General features: G+C 45.9%; 1 protein-coding gene across 7 annotated transcripts in view; it reads right to left on the bottom strand.

The window, feature by feature from the left end:
• TMEM132B (transmembrane protein 132B) overlaps window positions 1-17528 on the bottom strand; it is a 505248-nt gene that overhangs the window by 368747 nt on the left and 118973 nt on the right. The window contains exons 1-2 of one of the 7 annotated variants that reach the window (XM_016924616.4): window positions 3332-3580; window positions 543-743 (exon numbers count right to left, since the gene is read on the bottom strand). The exons of 5 other annotated variants lie outside the window; for them this stretch is intronic. The gene's annotated coding sequence lies outside the window, so the exon portion shown is untranslated. Of the gene's footprint in view, window positions 1-542; window positions 744-3331; window positions 3581-17528 lie in introns of those variants that run through there. One more of the 7 variants, XM_016924617.4, reaches the window with a different exon arrangement.

Below are 17528 nucleotides of genomic sequence, written 5' to 3'. Positions count from 1 at the left end.
AGATACTGGCAAAAGAAACTATGGTATATCCACGTGATGAAATGCAACACCATCATTAAAAAGAGACAATGCTACGCAAACTGGCATGGAAGACCCTTGAAGATATAAAGTTCAGGTTTAACAAAAGCACAGAACTGGGGGTATGAGAAGGGAGCAGGGGGAGGAAGAGAGATCTTTGCGGTCTAACCCCTGCTCCACGGCAGCGGGGTCTTTGTTCTGTCCACTGCTACAGCTCCGTGCCTACAGCAGAGCCCAGCACATGCACAGTGCTCAACAAATAGTTGCTGAACGAGTGAATGAATCAAAAATAGGTGATGGCTCATACATGCATAGAAAAATCTCTGCAAAGATTCATGTAACACTGGCTGCATCTGGGAGGGAGGTGAGGGAGGCTGGGGAACAGGTGTAGGAGGAAGAGAGACTGAATTATCAGTGTATCCCTTTTGAATTTTGAGCTATGCACATGTACATCTATGCAGAAAAATTCACTAAACAAATAATAAGACAAAAAATCACCTACCATAGAAGGAAAAATCTCTTACCTCTACCTAGACAGTGACATCCCCTAGGAAACAGGGCTGTCAGTCAAGCCTGGTCTCCTCTGGCCATCCTGGGGTAGAACTGAGTGGGGTAGCAAAGGTAAACCAAGTCAAAGGATGGAAGTTCAAGTACCAACCATGGCTACTGACTCACTTGGAGGCTTTGGTAATTCTACTCCCCTTCCTGGACCTCGATTCCTTTATCTGTAAAATGAGAGGGTTGATCTCAAAGTCTGTCTTGGAAATCTAGGATTCTGCGACAACAAGCAAACACTACTGAAACTCCTAGTATCTCTCCAGAGGGAGTGGCAGACAGACCAACAGTCTCACTTGACTCCTTCCATGCTTATCTCCCTTTGAGGTGGAATGCACTGGAATGCATCTGCCTTGGTCTGCACCAGACAAGACGCATTACAGGACAGCTGCCGGAAGCTACTCGGAGGCTAAATTGTTGGACGCGACATCTTACCTTGCCCCCTTCCCTGGTAATTTATGCTCTGGACTTGGCCCTAGCAACGCTTCATTACAGAGACTGGCACTCATGGTAATTACATGTTTCCCGGGCCAGATTACTTGTTCTCAGCATCTTCCTGGTTTTTAGCACTCCTGTTCCTTTATCAAGGACAGCTGAACATCTGCCAGGACCGCCAGCGAGAGTCGGGTACACAGCAGGAACAGAAGACGGACCCTGGTAACTCCAGTTTTCTCACTTAATTTTCATGAGTTGAAAATAGCTTTCCGGAATATAATACATATTCAACGGATTTAAATAAATAGCAATTTTGACTACTGAGGCTCAAAAACTTGGCTAGAATATAAGGAGGTTTCACTGCTAAAATAGTACCTACTTGAAGAAAACCTAATATATATGAATCCAGAACCACAAAGCAGAACAATTTGGTGACTCTGCATTTTACAAAAGGATTTGCCAAACAGATCGTTAATTGGCAAGTCCCCTAGGACTTGTAAAAGGGGGCTCATGTTAAAGCTAATCAAATTGAAATTGCATACAGTTGTGCACGAACACAGCTACTGCCTAAAGTGGGGCTGCCTTTGATGCTGGGGTTCCCATGAACTTTGGGTCTTTCCATGAGTGAACAGAATATCCTCTTTCTCCTGCACCAAGCTCTCGGGCTGTACCACTTGGCCTCCCAACAAATACTTGGAGGGCCGTCCCAAAGAAAGATGCAAGGACCACATTGGAATGGTTGTTCAAGGAACCAGGGCCAGGAAGGAAAGAAAGAGAACACTACCAGGTATTAAAGCCAAGTGCTTACTATGCACCCAGAGCTCAGAATGCACCAGGCACACACATCTCCCTGCGTGCTCCCAGTGACTCTGTGTTATTAGAAGAGGAATCTGAGGCTCAGAGAGGTCAAAAGATTTAGGGACAGTCACACATCCCCAAGCAGCAGCACCGGGAGCCCTAGCTAGGAGCTCTGATTGCCACATCCAAGCTCTGCCAATTAAATCACAAAATCATATTCCCTTTGTCCCCAACAAAGGGGAGGGGACAACATAGCTGCCCTTGGGCCTCACAGTCACTAAGAGGTCAGCAATAGGCATGAGGAAAGGACACCAGTGCCCACATGAGGTGCCATGAGATGTGTGTGCAGGCCATGGAAGACGCGGAGAGTGTTATGAGAAGTCAGAAACAGATGGCATCCTTTGGTTGTGGAATGGTTAGGGCAGGGGTGGGTTGGAGGAGCTTCCCTGCAGGGCAGTCTGAACTGATCCTTGCAGAAGAGGACAAGCCTGGATGAGCTGAGGAGTGAGGGAGAGTGTCCCAGGCCAGGAAAGGCGGGGGCACCAGGGCACAGAGGCAGGCAGGCAGCACACGGCATCCAGCATCGCAGGGGGCAGGGAGCTGGGCAGTGAGTGCAGCAAAGGGTTTACAGAAGGGTGTAGTAAGAAGGCAAGCTCAGATGGGAAAGACAGGCCAAACCAAGGATGGCAAATGTGATGCACACAACACCACTTCCATGTCCGTGACAGGCACCAATAAGCAATTGGAGCACACTCTCACCAAGCTTCAAAAGTCTCTTTTTTTTTTTTTTTTTTTTTTTGAGACGGAGTCTCCCTGTGTTGCCCAGGCTGGAGTGCAATGGCGCGATCTCGGCTCAGTGCAAGCTCTGCCTCCCGGGTTCACGCCATTCTCCTGCCTCAGCCTCCCGAGTAGCTGGGACTACAGGCGTCTGCCACCTCGCCCGGCTAATTTTTTGTATATTTAGTAGAGACGGGGTTTCACCGTGTTAGCCAGGATGGTCTCGATCTCCTGACCTCGTGATCCGCCCACCTCGGCCACCCAAAGCGCTGGGATTACAGGCGTGAGCCACCGCGCCCGACCTCAAAAGTCTTCTTAACACAGGTCCCAGGGAGGCATTGCTGAAGCTTCAGAGTTTGCACCTGAGATGAAATCACTTTACCCTCATCCCTAATCCAAGGGAGGGGAGTAGAGGGACATTGTAGAGAGCACCTTCTGTGTGCCCAATATTACGCTACGTGATGCAGTGCTCACCCTCGCTCTGCTAACTGGCAAACTGAGCTCTGTTTTATGGTCAAGAAAATTGAGGCTAAGGGAACTTAAGCTCAAACACAGAAAGCAAGAGGGGAAAACTGATTCAAAGCCACCGGGGTGGGCTTTCGAAGCCTGGTTTTTTTCCACCACATCCTGTGGCCTCCTTCCCACTTTCTCCCGCCACCACCCATGTCTGAATTTTAATTCTGTGGGGAAACACTTCAACATCTATTCTCCAACCCTACCAAGCAACCCACATCCCAAGCCAACCCACCTCAGAAGCAAAACACAGGTTCCTCAATCGCCCGCCCCAGTCCCCGGGCTTCCCTGCCTGCCCTGGCCCATTCCTGCTCACACCCACTCCGCATTTGCTTATTTCTGCCAACCTCTTCCCTCCTCCCTCCCCTGGGTGCTGGAAGGGGTGACTCTTCCCACTAGGGAGGCATGCCCTGTATCCAGGAACCGCTGGGGGTCCCCTGCTGGGGCCTTTCTCACCCCTCTCCACCCCAAGGCCAAAATGCTTAGGGTTCATTGTGTGGTAATTCCCCAGCGTTCCCTCACAGAGAACTTCATGTCGCTAATTGAATTGTTGTCATGGAAATCACTTTCATTTGCTCTGAAAGGACTTAACTATCAGCCCCCCGTTTTCTCACTTCTGCCTTTGATAATAATCAGCTCACTCCTACCCCCTCCTCTCAACTCCCAAATCTTCCTTCAATGAGCATTCTTCCCGCAAAGTCTGGAGTCAGGGAAATCAAAAGTCTGGTTTCCTTCCTAATCCTCGCTGGAGCATTCCCCGTGCTGCTGACCGAAGAGTTGTACTATCTGCCCTGAGGACGCACAGTAGGTCTCACTTCCTGGCTTCCCAGTGCCTGGGTGGGGTCATGTGACTACTCTGGCCAATGAGACGTGAGCTGTCCCGGCGTAGGGGAGCAGCAGCATCTGCTCCCAGCGCCCTGACGTCCCACAGCAAGTGAAGACGGGCTGCTCCTCCGGCAGCCTAGGTCCAGGGGAGGGAGGCACGGAGCACAGCCCATGGCCAGGTGCGATGGACACTCAGATTGAGCAAGGAATAAACCTTGTTATTTTAAGCCATTGGCATTTTGACATGCTTCGTTATCCCAGCTTATTCTCACTGATACACCCTCCGTTAAAAGGCAAAGACCAATTGAGTTAGCCTCTTTTTAAAAAATACTTTTTTTTTAATTTAATTGTCACATAATAATTGCACATATTTATGGGGTACATAGTGAAGTTTTGATACAAATAATGCATGGTGATCAGATCAGGGTAATTGGCATATCCATCATCTCAAACATTTATTTCTTTGTGTTGGGAACATTCAATATCCTCCTTATTTAACTTCTTTAGACTAAAGCTAGTTTCCAAGAAGGCACTGGCTCCAATTACCAATCCACGGAGAGTCCTACGTTTTTGGAGGATCCCAAGTGTCTGCCATTCGCAGCCTGGGAGTTTCATTCTCAGCTCCACCACCTATGAGCTGGGTGACGAAGGACAGGTCACTTCCTCTCTCTGTGTCTCAGTTTTCTCATCTGTAAACTGAGGGATAAAAGTAATACCTACCTCTAAGGATGGTTGTGAGAATGAAATGAGTCAATCTATGTAGAGTGTTAAAACAGCACCTGGCACATTGTGTAATTTAAGTGTTAGTTATTAATATAATCACTGATATATGTATCATTATCATCTTCATCAAGGCAGGGACTCTGAAGTGTTTTAATGGTGGAATTGAGTTTACAATGAACCATCTTGTTAGAGGGTTTCTCAAGACCACTCTCATATGTTTAGTGATTCACTAGAAGATCTCATGGAGCTCAGCATTTGGTTGGACTTAAGACTAAGGCTTATTACAGCAAAAAGATATACAACAGGATCAACAAGGGAAAAGACACAGGCAGATTTTGTAGAAATCCATGCACCAGCTTCCTTATATTCTCTCTTCCTCCCATGAGGGTCACACAAAGCACACTCTTCTTCCAGCAAGAAAAACACAGCAACATATGCATGCTGTTTCTGTCCAGGGAAGCCCATCAGAGACTCAGTGCCCAGGGTTTGTACTGGGGACTAGTCACATAGACCCCTCTGCCTAGCATGTACCCATATTCCAGATTCCCAGAAGGAAAGCAAGTGTTCACCATAAGTCACATGGTTTGTACAGTCTAGGAACCACGACACACACTTATTCGGGGAATAGTCCAAGTGCCAAGCTCCCAAACACCAGCCAAAGGTCAACCCTGTACGCAGGCCTTTCTAGGGATAACAGTCTCAGGCCTGCTGCATTTATTTTTCTATGCATACCCTTCAAACAGCCCTATAGCCTGGGATGGACCTACCTGGCAATGGCCTTGTATAGACTAATGGAGTCAGCCAATCACAGATGAGGACCCTGGAGCTCAGAAGGACATGTGATCAGCTGACCCAGCTCCTGGTCTCTAATCCAGGGATGGCAAAGGTATGGTTAAATGCCCAAATACCTCCACTACCAATGACCCCTGTCTGTACCCAGCATGGCACTTCTTCCTGTTGGGCAAGGTAGACACAGAAGCTTTCTCAGTGCCGGGCTAGAGGGAGCCATTTGTGCTGGAGCAGAGGTGGCCAAACAGATCTTCCCTCACTGGGTTACATCCAACCTGGGCAGAGTTATTGCCTCTTAGAGGGTCTTCAGAGAGGGAAATTCAAGAGTTTCTCTCAGTCACTCTTTCCAGGGTTCACCACCTTGAGCAACAAAAGCTACCTCCTTACAACCAAAACAATTATTTTCTGCTGCATTTTTAAGTTCTGTTTTTTCTTGCAGAGCCTTCCATGGACAGGGAAGGCCAGTGTTTCATATCTTGCCTTTAAAAACCAAACATGAACATTTGATAAAAATAATGGCATAGTCTGCTGGCTTTCTAAACTCTGGGTTAAACACCCCACTCGCTCATTCCCACCCCATCCCCAAAAAGAAGCTCAATGCTCAATACCTAGCCAGCCTTCACTAGTTTATATAAACTTATAACTGCCTGCATACCCATTAATAAAAAATTGGTTGAATGACTCATATTACTCCATTTATCTTTAAAAAAAAAGATGGAGATTCCCATTTTTGACATGGAAAGATGACCTTGATTGACAGTTAAATTTTTGAAATTAAAAACCAATATGAGTTTGTTGTCCTCACTTAAAAACAAGGAGAATTCACATAAAAATCTGGATTTCTTGATTCTCCAGAATAAGGGTCAGCACAGTCTTTCTGTAAAGGGCTAGAAAGTACATGTTTTCCACCTTACAGGCCAAATGGTTTCTATTGAAGCTTCTCAACCCTGGGGTTACGGTGCGAAAGCAACCGTAGACAATATGTATATGAATAGGCATGGCTGCTTTTCAATAAAACTTTGTCTATCAAAACACATAGAGTGCCACATTTGACCCACCGGCTGTAGTTTGCTAACCTCTGCTCTAGAAACCAGAAAGCCAGAGATAGGCTCTTTCCAACGCTTCCATCCCAGATCTATCACGAAACAAGCGGCTGCAAGCTTAGAAACCTAGAGAGTCTTGACACAAAACACAACTGGGAGAAGCAGGCTGGTTTTAGGACAACTGGAAGTGGTGGTGACTTGGGCACACTGCAGAGTTCCAGACTTTTCCCATTGGAGAATGTTGGCCCTCTGTGAATAGATCTGATTTTTCTAGAGATGCCAAAAATCCAGGCTTTCACATAAAATTTCTGTTTTTAAACAGTAGCCATTTGTCCAACTTTTTTTAACATCGTTGTTAGCTCCCCAGAGCTGCCACAACAAATTACCACAAATGGGATGGCTTATAACAACAGAAATTTATTCTCTCATAGTCCTGGGGGCCAGAAGTCCAAGACCAAGGTGTGGGTAGGACCCTGCTCCCTCCAAAGGCTCTGGAGAGGTTCTATGCCTTTCTCTTTGCCTCTGGGGTCGCTGGAAACCCTTGGTGTTCCCTGGCATGTAGGCACGTCACTCCAATCTCTGCTGCATCTTCACATGGCCTTCCCGTGTGTGTGTGTGTGTGTGTGTGTGTGTGTGTGTGTGTGTGTGTGTTCTCCCTCTTCATCTTTTTTTTTTTGAGACAGAGTCTTGCTCCTGTTGCCCACACTGGAGTGCAATGGCACGATCTTGGCTCACTGCAACCTCCGCCTCCCAGGTTCAAGTGATTCTCCAGCCTCAGCCTCCTGAGTAGCTGGGATTACAGGAGCCCACCACCACGCCCAGCTAATTTTTGTATTTTTAGTAGAGACGGGGTTTCACCATGTTGGCCAGGCTGGTCTTGAACTCCTGACCTTGTAATCCACCTGCCTCAGCCTCCCAAAGTGCTGGGACTACAGGCATGAGCCATCGTGCCCGGCCTGTTCTCCCTCTTCATCTAAGGACACCAGTCATATGTGATTAGGGCCCACCCTAATGACCACATCCTAACTTGACCACATATGCAAAGACACTCTTTCCCAATTAGGTCATGTTCACAAGTATTAGTGGACATATGTTTTGGTGGACACAATTCAACCCACGGTACCCACAAATCCAGCTCATAGCCTTCTGACTCGCAACCTCTACGTTAAAATCGCATGTGGTAAGACAGTGTGATGAAAGACTGTTCGATTAGAATCCAAAGTTATGCCCAAATTGGATTGCCGGGAAGGGCTGCACCTCTCCCTGCCTATCTTTCAACAGTCCAAACCCTCAATCAATTCCTCTCTTCAGACTTAAACATTACATGTGCCTCTTGGAAAGCAAGCTGACTTCACCGGCGCTGACAGTTGTTACTGCACCAGCTGTCAGGGGAGACGCCAGCGCTTCCGCCATTTGACTGACAGCCACACCAACAAGGGTCAGGTCAAGGCCAAGGGCACAGGCAAGCACTGCTTAACAGACAGGCAGCCCCCAAAGGCACGAGGGACTCACACCCACACAAATGCACTCTCAAAGTTACCCCATGGAGAAAAAGCATCCTCTCATTCCCAACTCCACTCCAGCCATTCAGCCTTGACGGACACCCCCAGACAGCATTGAGATGCCTGAAATCAAGCACAGCCCATGGCCTACTCGTCAGAAATCTCATCTAATGATTATTAGAACAAAGTCCGGGATGGATAGTTCCTTTCACCTGATGGCTTTGTTCTAATTAGCCAAATGCCCAAAACAACTCTCTGCAGTTCTGGTCACTGTGATCAGACCCACGGTCTGATCTAAATGGCTGAAAAATGCTCAGAGACACACCTCTGTGGTGCAGAGACCAGCTGCTGTCACCAGCTGGAGTCGTCTGACCGCTTCGAGGTCAGAACTGAAGCCAGGGCAGTCACAGTTCTAAGAATAGGGTTTGTCTGTTTTTCCTTATCCTTTATTCAAATATCCAACAGATGTAAACTATATATTTAAATAAACAAAGGAATGAATAAAAGGCACCACTGGCACTGATTTCCCAACTAATTTCTAATGCTCTAGTGGCCAGAGTCAAACACCAATGGATACTGAGAAGATGTTTGTCAATTTTCATTAGTATTTACCTTTAAAAATAATTTTAGGCTGGGCACAGTGGCTCACACCTTTAATCCCAGCACTTTGAGAGGCTGAGGCAGGAGGATTGCTTAAGCCCAGGAGTTCAAGACCAGACTGCACAACATAGGGAGACCCCATTTCTACAAAAACATAAAAAATTAGCCAGGCATGGTGGCATGTACCTGTAGTGCCAGCTATTCAGGAGGCTGAGATGGGGAGATTACTTGAGCCCAGGAGGTCAAGGCTGCAGTGAACTGTGATCACACCACCACACTCCAGCCTGGGCAACAGAGTGAGACCCTGTCTCCCAAAAAAAACACATTAGCCAAAGGTTTCCAAGGATGCAAGATAACAAAATTACAATAATCTCCAAAGCTAGGAAGGTGGGACATAGTCAACTTACCATCTGTTCAACTCCCACTCACCTTTCAAAACCCACTTCAGAATTATCTTTTGTTTGAGCAGCTTTACCCAACTTCTTCATTCAAAGAAACTCTCCTTAATAATCTGGATATTCCTCCCATCAAAGCCACATCAGATCACTCTCATTTATTTCTTGCATTTCTCCTGAAAAGCATGTCTCCATCAAGGGCAAGGGACTCAGTTTCTTTGATTCCTCAGCCATGATCATCAGGCCTGACACATAATGGGTGCTACCAATAACTTCCTGAAAGAATGAGCTAGGGCAAAACACTGCACTGGTCCTACGAAGAAGAAAACCTAAGATGACCTCAAATTAAGAAAGCCAGACTTACACTCCACAATGGGCTAACAGAATATGATTAAATAACAAAAAAAAGCTGAATCAACAAACAAATCCTAGGAATTCAGAATCTGGAGTGAGCTGTGAGCTGGGGTGATCACAGAGCTCCGTGGAAGGAGAGAAAACTCCAGCCCACGTTCCGGGTTAGCTGGGTTTGGGACGGGGCTTTGAATGAGGAAGTTGGGTAAAGTTGCTCAGACAAAAGATAATTCTGAAGTGGGTTTTGAAAGATGAGTGGGAGTCGAACAGATGGTAAGTTAACCATGTCCCACCTTCCTAGCTTTGGGGATTATTGTAATTTTGTTATTTTGCATCCTTGGAATCCTTAGGCTATTTTTTTCATTTTTTGGGAGACAGGGTCTGATCTCACTCCATCACCCAGGCTGGAATGCAGTAGCGTCATCATAGCTCACTGCAACCTTGACCTCTTGGGCTCAAGTAATCTTCCCATCTCAGGTGAATGAGAGGCCGTGAGCATTTAAGTTATCAGAGACGGCATAGCTAGTGGTCTTTAGGTCGCCCTTAGGAGGCACCCAAGTTCTCAACCAACTAAAATAGACAAAGATGTAAGGCAGATGTAGATCAAAATGTCAGCTGTATTACCGCGAAATTAATATTGGGGAATGCAGCCTGTTCTCTTTGGGGTTCTTCCCCAAATGAACCCAAGTTGGGCACTGAATGACAGTCGCAGGCAGCACTCAATGTCTGAATAGTCTGGCAACGAGCATTGACAACAATGCACCATGGTCGGAACACCTCTGTGTCGCCAGAGGGGGGATCAACCTGGACAACCACTTTGGAAAACAGTTTGTCACCATCTGGCAAAGTTGAAGATGCAGTGAGCATATGACTCAGCCATTGTAGACACTGAACCTGGAGGATTCAGGCCTGTCTGTGTTGGGATACACATACAAAAATGTTCACAGCAGCCTTGTTGATCGGAGCAAAGGACAGGCAACAACCCAAATGTCAGCTGTAAAACGGATAAATCCTGGAACATTCCTAGAATGGAAGAGCATACAGCTGTAGAAAGGGGTGAATCACTGCTACACATTTCAGTGTGAAAGAGTCTCCCAAATGCAATGTTTAGTGAAAGAGGGGCAGCACCAAAGGACACCCAGAGTACAACTTCACTTACACACCACTCACGAAGAGACCCAAGAAAATAATGTATTATTTAGGGAGCAAACAGAGCAGCAAAGGAATGACAAACACAGAATTCAGGAGAGAGGTTCTTTCTGAGGGGAGAGGGAATGAGACTGGGGAAGAACACAGAGGGCGCTTAAAAGTAGAGGAGAGTCCAGGCACACTGGCTCAAGCCTTTAATCCCAGCACTTTGGGAGGCCAAGGTGGGTGGATCACCTGCGGTCAGAAGTTCAAGACCAGCCTGACCAACATGGTGAAACCCCATCTCTACAAAAATACAAAAATTAGCCTGTGTGGTGGTGTGTGCCTGTAATCCAGGCTATTCGGGAAGCTGAGGCGGGAGAATCACTTGAACTCGGGAGACAGAGCTTGCAGTGAGCCAAGATCGCACCACTGCACTCTAGCCTTAGTTGTCTTAGTGACAACAAGAGAAAATTGGGATGTCAGGGGAAATCGAGATATGCTGTTACTGTATGTACATCACCCTTTTACCCTATGTAAAAGAAATAATATTTTCTTTTCTGTTTTTGAGACAGGATCTCACTCTGTCACCAAGGCTGTGTGCAGTGGTTTTGATCACGGATCACTGCATCCTCAACCTCCCAGGCTCAAGAGATCCTCTCACCTCAGCCTCCCAAGTAGCTGGGACTACAGGCATGAGCAACCATGCCCAGCTAATTTTTGTATTTTTTGTACAGATGAGGTTTCACTGTGTTGCCTGGGTTGGTCTTGAACTCCTGGACTCAAGAGATCCTCCCACCTCGGCCACCCAAAGTGCTGGGATTACAGGCATGAACCACCACACCCGGCCTGTTTTTCTTAACTAAGTAGTAGGTACATGGGTATTCATTGTATGGTTTTATTCTTTAGGTGTAATTTATAAAGATGATTTTGTATCTATTCAAGTTAGTATTTAAACAACAGAATTACATATATAGAGAGAGATAAATAGAGATATATGTGTGTTCAAAAGGGCACTATTTTTCTTAACTAAGTAGTAGGTACATGGGTATTCATTGTACGGTTTTATTCCTTAAGTGTAATTTATAAAGATGATTTTGTATCTATTCAAGTTAGTATAAAAAACAGAATTACATATATACAGACAAATATAAATAGAGATGTTTGTGTGTTCAAAAGGGCACCATGAATAGGTTCCTGAGTATTCTGTGTGGAGAACATCTCCAGATGAGGTCACCAGTGGCCCTCCTGACCCCCGGCATCTGACTGTTTGAGCGAAGAATGACATTCAAATGCAAACAGATGAGCCATGCTCTGCGCAGAACACTCTGGAAGTGGAAGTGCCAACATCTGTAGCAGGGATGGGTAATGACCTGCCAGGCAAGGCCACAGTGTTAAATTAATCCCTGATGTGTTGGAGGGTTTTTATTCTTTCATTGGGTCATTTAATAATGTGACGACTCCCTCCTTCCCTCCGCCTTTAGCTCCCCCATTGCCATGGAGATGATTGTGAATCAGCTATCATAAATAAAAATAATCCAACTGCACCCGCCCGCGCCACATGCCACTTGGATGTGGTGCCAACTCGAGTTTTTTTTTTTTTTTTAATCCAAGAGCTCTCAGGAGCTCGAGCAGTGCAGGACATCTCATGAGGAATGGATGCTATTCAGTGCCTGTTCAAAGACAGGCCTGGGCGCAGGGGATCAGAGGCTTATGCCTGCCTCTTGCCAATCGCTGGACCAAAGAGGGAGTTTTTGCCTAAATGGGAATTTCCCACCCACTGGGGGACAGGGACGCCCTATTCATCAGTATATTCTGCTGCAGAAACTACTCCTGTACCCCTAAATAACCCCCCAAAAGGTATCCCAAGGGCTTTTCTGCAAATGCAACAAATGCAACAATCCCTTTAGCTCGGCATTCAAAGCCCTCCACAGCCTTTTCCCAAGTCCTCCCAGCAATGTGGAAGACCATTTACAAAAACGTTTTCAGGAACGTGGAATCCCACCATTAGAAGGCTATTCCTTTCTTAATTCTCCTGCAATCCTTCTCATAAAGAGAGGAAGCCTCCATCTCTGCTAATGAGTCTCTAACATTTGGCTAATGGCCCTTGTTAGACGGGAGACAGCAGGTCTCTGTCTGAGAGCCTTTGGCAAGCCGCGGTATCTAGCTGGAATTTAAGATCATTGCTTTGTTTCATTGTCTTTATTTTGAAGGTTTCTGGCTATTTATGGCAAGTGATACTGGCTTTCTATTTGTGGTAGTGATAGAGTCTGCTTTTAAAATAAACACATTTAAGTAAAAATTGAGTTGATTTTTTAAAATAGGTATTAAATTTTTTAAAATAGCCAGAGAATACTGTAGATATGGCCAAATATATATTATATATTATATGAAGCTAATACATTTAAAAAGGTAATATATTAAAGGTAATGAAGGTAATATATTAAAAAAAACAAAGTTTGGGAAACATGGTCTCTTCATTGTAGCCTTTCTTCCTACCTATGCACATGCCAGCTGTGCACATAGTAGGTTTGCAATTCAAGACTGTTGAAAATATAAAAGACAACCAGAGAGAGCACCAGAGGTGAGCATAGCTCAGGATAAGCCAAGTACCACCTTCAGATGGGTCTTATCCCATTTCACTCTAATTTTTAAAATTTTTTTACTCAACCCTCATGAATTGTGAGTGCTACAAATACCAAGGGTCAAGAATAGCAGACTCTCAACACAAAACCTCTCCACCACCATACCCATGGCAGACACTGTCAAACAATTGCGGAATTCCTTCCCATGATCAATCATAATGAATGGGTAGAATAAAGATCACGGTGTGCCAGAGTCTGCCATTTGTTCTCCAACATCCCTGCAACAGTAATCAATCCCCTGGCTTTTGCCAAACTTGTGGCCACTGTGAATAAAAACCACATGTCCATCCCAGTACTTTAGGAAGCTGAGGCAGGAGGATCCCTTGAGGCCAAGAGTTTGAGACCAGCGTAGGCGACATAGTGAGACTCCTTCTCTACAAAAATAAAGATTAAAAAATAAAAATTAGCAGGGTATGTATGGTACATGGTGGTGCACACCTATAGTCCCAGAAACTCAGGAGGCTGAGGTGGGAGGATCACTTGAGCCCAGGAGTTGGAAGCTGCAGTAAGCTAGGCTTGCACCCCTGCACTCCAGCCTGGGTGATAAAGCAAGGCCCTCTTTCGGGAAAAAAAAAAAAAAAAAAAAAAAAACAACTATGTTTCCCAAGTTCCTTTGCAGGTAAGCATGGCCATAAAGCTAATGCTCCATCTCACTTTCTATCAGTCCATCTTTTTGCCCTGGCTCTTGCTGTAAGAAGTTGGGCACATGTGGAGCCCCCAAGTACCTCTACTGCACCTCCTACCCACCCCCCCAACCCCCACAGAGTCTCTGCAGGAGCCTGTTCAGCTCAAAACCATGAGTGCAAGGGATTCAACATCCTGGAGAGCAACCCTTGACCAATGGGGTTTGGCAGACGGAGTAAATACTCCCCTCATCCGTGTCTTTGGTGAACAGTCCTGAGGTGTGTTTCACTCTGCTCCTGGAAGCAGTCTCAGCAGGAGGGAATCCCAAGGCCTACAGTGGTAACCACCTGGGTCATGCAGCCTTGGATTCATTCTTCCCTCCTCTCCTGCTTCCTCTTCCCAGTTGCCCCATTCCACTTCCTTTGAATACATTTCCAAAATAAATTACCTGCATTCAAGCCCTTATTATCAGCTTCCACTTTTAGAGGGAACCCAAGTTAACATAATAAGTTCAGGAAATGGGATATTGTGGGGTACTACATGCAACTTCTTGGAAAGTGGCCTTAGGGAGCAAAGGATCATACGCTAACAAGAGGGAAAATAAAACTTAGCAGGGTAGGATGCATGGTGGTGCACCTGGAGTTCCTGCTACTCAGGAGGCTGAGGTGGGAGGACGGCTTGAGCGTAGGAGTTCGAGGCTGCAGTGAGCTGTGATTGCACCACTGCACTCCAGTCTGGGTTACAGAGCAAGACCTCGTCTCTTAAAACACACACACACACAAACACAACAAAGATGTGAGATGTGGCATTAGCTTTCTGGCCATGCTTAGCTGCAAAGGAACCTGGGAAGTGTAGTGTTTTTTTTTTTAAGAGACAGGGTCATGTTCTACTGCCCAGACTAGAGTGTAATGGTGCAGCCTCGAACTCCTGGGCTCAAGTGATCCCCTTGCTCTTTTCCATTTCCTGCTACCTGGAATGTGGGAGGCACATCTGGGACTCTATCTTGGACCATGAAGAGAGACCCACACCTTAGGAATGATGGTGAGCTGGAAGGAACTGGAAACAAAGAGGGTTTTGCCGAGAGGAGCTGCCATACCAGTTCTGGATACTTATTTCTGCGCTTGTATATGAGAGGGAAATACACTTCCGTCTTGCTTAAACCGTTGTTATTTAAGGTCTCAGTTCCCTGCAGCCAACCTAACACATAGGATTTAAGTGATCAGTCATGCTCCGTGCTGGATCCTACTGAACTAGGGAGATGTAAGGTGACAGGACGATCCCCAGACACCGGGATTTCTCGTTTTGTTTAAACAAGGAGAAGGTTTTTATTCATCCTGGGTGAGAACACAGTACATCCTCTCCCAAGCTCCCTTGACAAGCTACTGTGCTGAGAATCCTCAGGACACAGGTAAAGAGCTAATTACCAGGCTCGAGTCCCAAGGCAGCTCTCAACAGCTCTCTAATCTTCAAGAAAAATGTCATTTAAACAGCACCTCTGCCAGAGAACCAGAAAGGCTGTCTGCCTCGCTCCACAAAGGGCCTGCATTTGTCACCCTGCTTTCTGCAGCCAAGGAATCATTATTTTTCCTGGTGCCACAGGAGGAAGGTGAAGTAGCAAAGAGACCCTCCAAGTCCCCGGAATTCCAAAAACACTCAGGGCAGCACCTGGCCCCTGAGTCACTGGCAATGCTCAGGTGATGAAGTAAACCTAAGGGAAACCAGCCCAGGTCTGCTCGATGAACTGCAAAGTAACTGCAAATATAATCAGAGGTGTATCTGGGAACCCAAGATCCTTCAGAAGAGGGTGTTGCCTCGGGGCGGTTATTATTGAGGCCAAGAAAAACAGCAGCTCCTGCAAGAAACCCAATTAACTATATCAGTTGGTAAAATAAATTCCAGCTTGCTAGTTAACAAGGTAGAAGTTCTTCTGAACAGCCTCTAAGATCAAAAACTAGCAGCATGGTAAGATTGCTGGGGTAACAAGATGCGGTGCTGGGAGGCACAAACAGGGATGCTGATTCTAGCCCCTAGCTGCTGTGTGATGCCTGGGAAACCCACGCCCTCTCAGAGCCTCGCTAGTCTTTCTTGTCTTTTATCTTAATTTTATTTATGTTTTGAATGGGTAAAACATTTTCATGTCTCAAACTTCAAAAGATACACGATTCTAGAATAAAATGTCTCCTCCCTTCTGTCTTACACTCAACTCCCCAGAAGCAAGCAACGTTATCAGTTTCTCATGAACCTTGCAAAAATATCGTGTGTATATAAAAGTGCACATATACACGCACACTATATTACTTTTTCTTTTTAACATAGTCACATACTATACGCACTGTTCTGCACGTGGTTTGGTTCTTCACTTAGCAATCTTTTATGGAGATGGTTACAGCCAATATATACACTGTCTTCATTTTTCTCATGCTGTATAGCATTCCACTGTATGGCTATGCACCAACACTTATTTACCCATGCCCCTCTTGATGGACATTCAGGTTGCCTCTAGCCTTATGCTACTGCAGGGTTGCAGTGAATAATCTCACGCATGGGTTAATCTGCACAGGTACAATCTCTCTGAATGATAAATTCTCAGAAGTAAACTGGATGAGTCAAAGTGTGTGCATTTGTAATTTTAACTGATAATGCCAAACTCCCCTCCAGAGAAGATGAGCCAACACTTCTAACATAGTGTATAAAAGCCGAGTCCCAATTTCCTCATTTATGAAGTTGATAGATCCCTGAGCTCTGCCAGTCAGGGGATAACACCATCTCCCTTTGGCATAGCAGCCTTTATTTTTTGTTGTTGTTTCTTTTTCTTTTTGTAGAGATGGAGTCTTGCTAAGTTGCTCAGGCTGGTCTCGACCTCCTGGGCTCAAGCCATCCTCCTGCCTCAGCCTCCTAAAGTACAGGGATTACAGGTAGTGCAGGCACTACCTCACCTGGCTCATAGCAGCCTTTAGAGTAGAGAGCACCAACCAAAGGTCCACAGGCCAAATGCAACTTGCACACGAATATTGATTGGTCCACACTGCATTTCTTACACCGAACCAAGATTGAAAAAATCAAGACACTTCTCATTTAAAAAAAAAAATCTAGATTTCTAGCTTCTCTCGAGAAATCAAATCTGTTAACTCTAAGTTGATATTCTCACCGAGTAATAAGTGACAGTCACAGATTAGGAGCCACTGCCCCCCTAACCCATGCTCAAGCTCTGTAATGAGCCACAGTCCCCACCACTCCCTATTGCATGCCCCAGCCATGAGTGCGAGTTTCAGTTACCTCTTATCATCCCAACTGCAGTGTTACTTTCTGTATAGTAGAGAAACATTTCTGTGTGACAATGTGCCTATCAGAAGAACAAACCAAAAAGAGAGAGGATGTGACAGAAAATGGCTAATTCTAGTTTCCTTTCTCCCCTTCTTCCTTTTATTCATGGAACCCCCCAACACACAAGGTCGGAGATTACCTTTCCCAGTCTTCTTGCAGCTGACAGTGCCTGCGTGGCTCATTTCCAGACTTTGGGACATGAGCCAAAGTGATGCATGCAATTTCCAAGCCACACCCTTTAAAAAGGAAATTCGCGGCCCTGCACTTCCTCACTCCTTTCCCCACCCAGCCTGGAATACACCTATAGAGATGAGGCAACCCCAATCATGACACACAGACACCAGCCTAGGGAGTAACAGAGCAAACAGATGGAAATCCCTGGGTCTCTGGATGACCTCAGAGATCAGAGCAACTCCTACATGGGGATGGTTAAACGAGAACAGAAAAAATGGTCTTGTCTGAGCCACTGCACGTTGAGGTCTC

Source organism: Pan troglodytes, chromosome 10, assembly GCF_028858775.2.
Source record: "Pan troglodytes isolate AG18354 chromosome 10, NHGRI_mPanTro3-v2.0_pri, whole genome shotgun sequence".
NCBI lineage: Eukaryota > Metazoa > Chordata > Mammalia > Primates > Hominidae > Pan > Pan troglodytes.
This window is presented reverse-complemented; position numbering and strand designations above follow the sequence as displayed.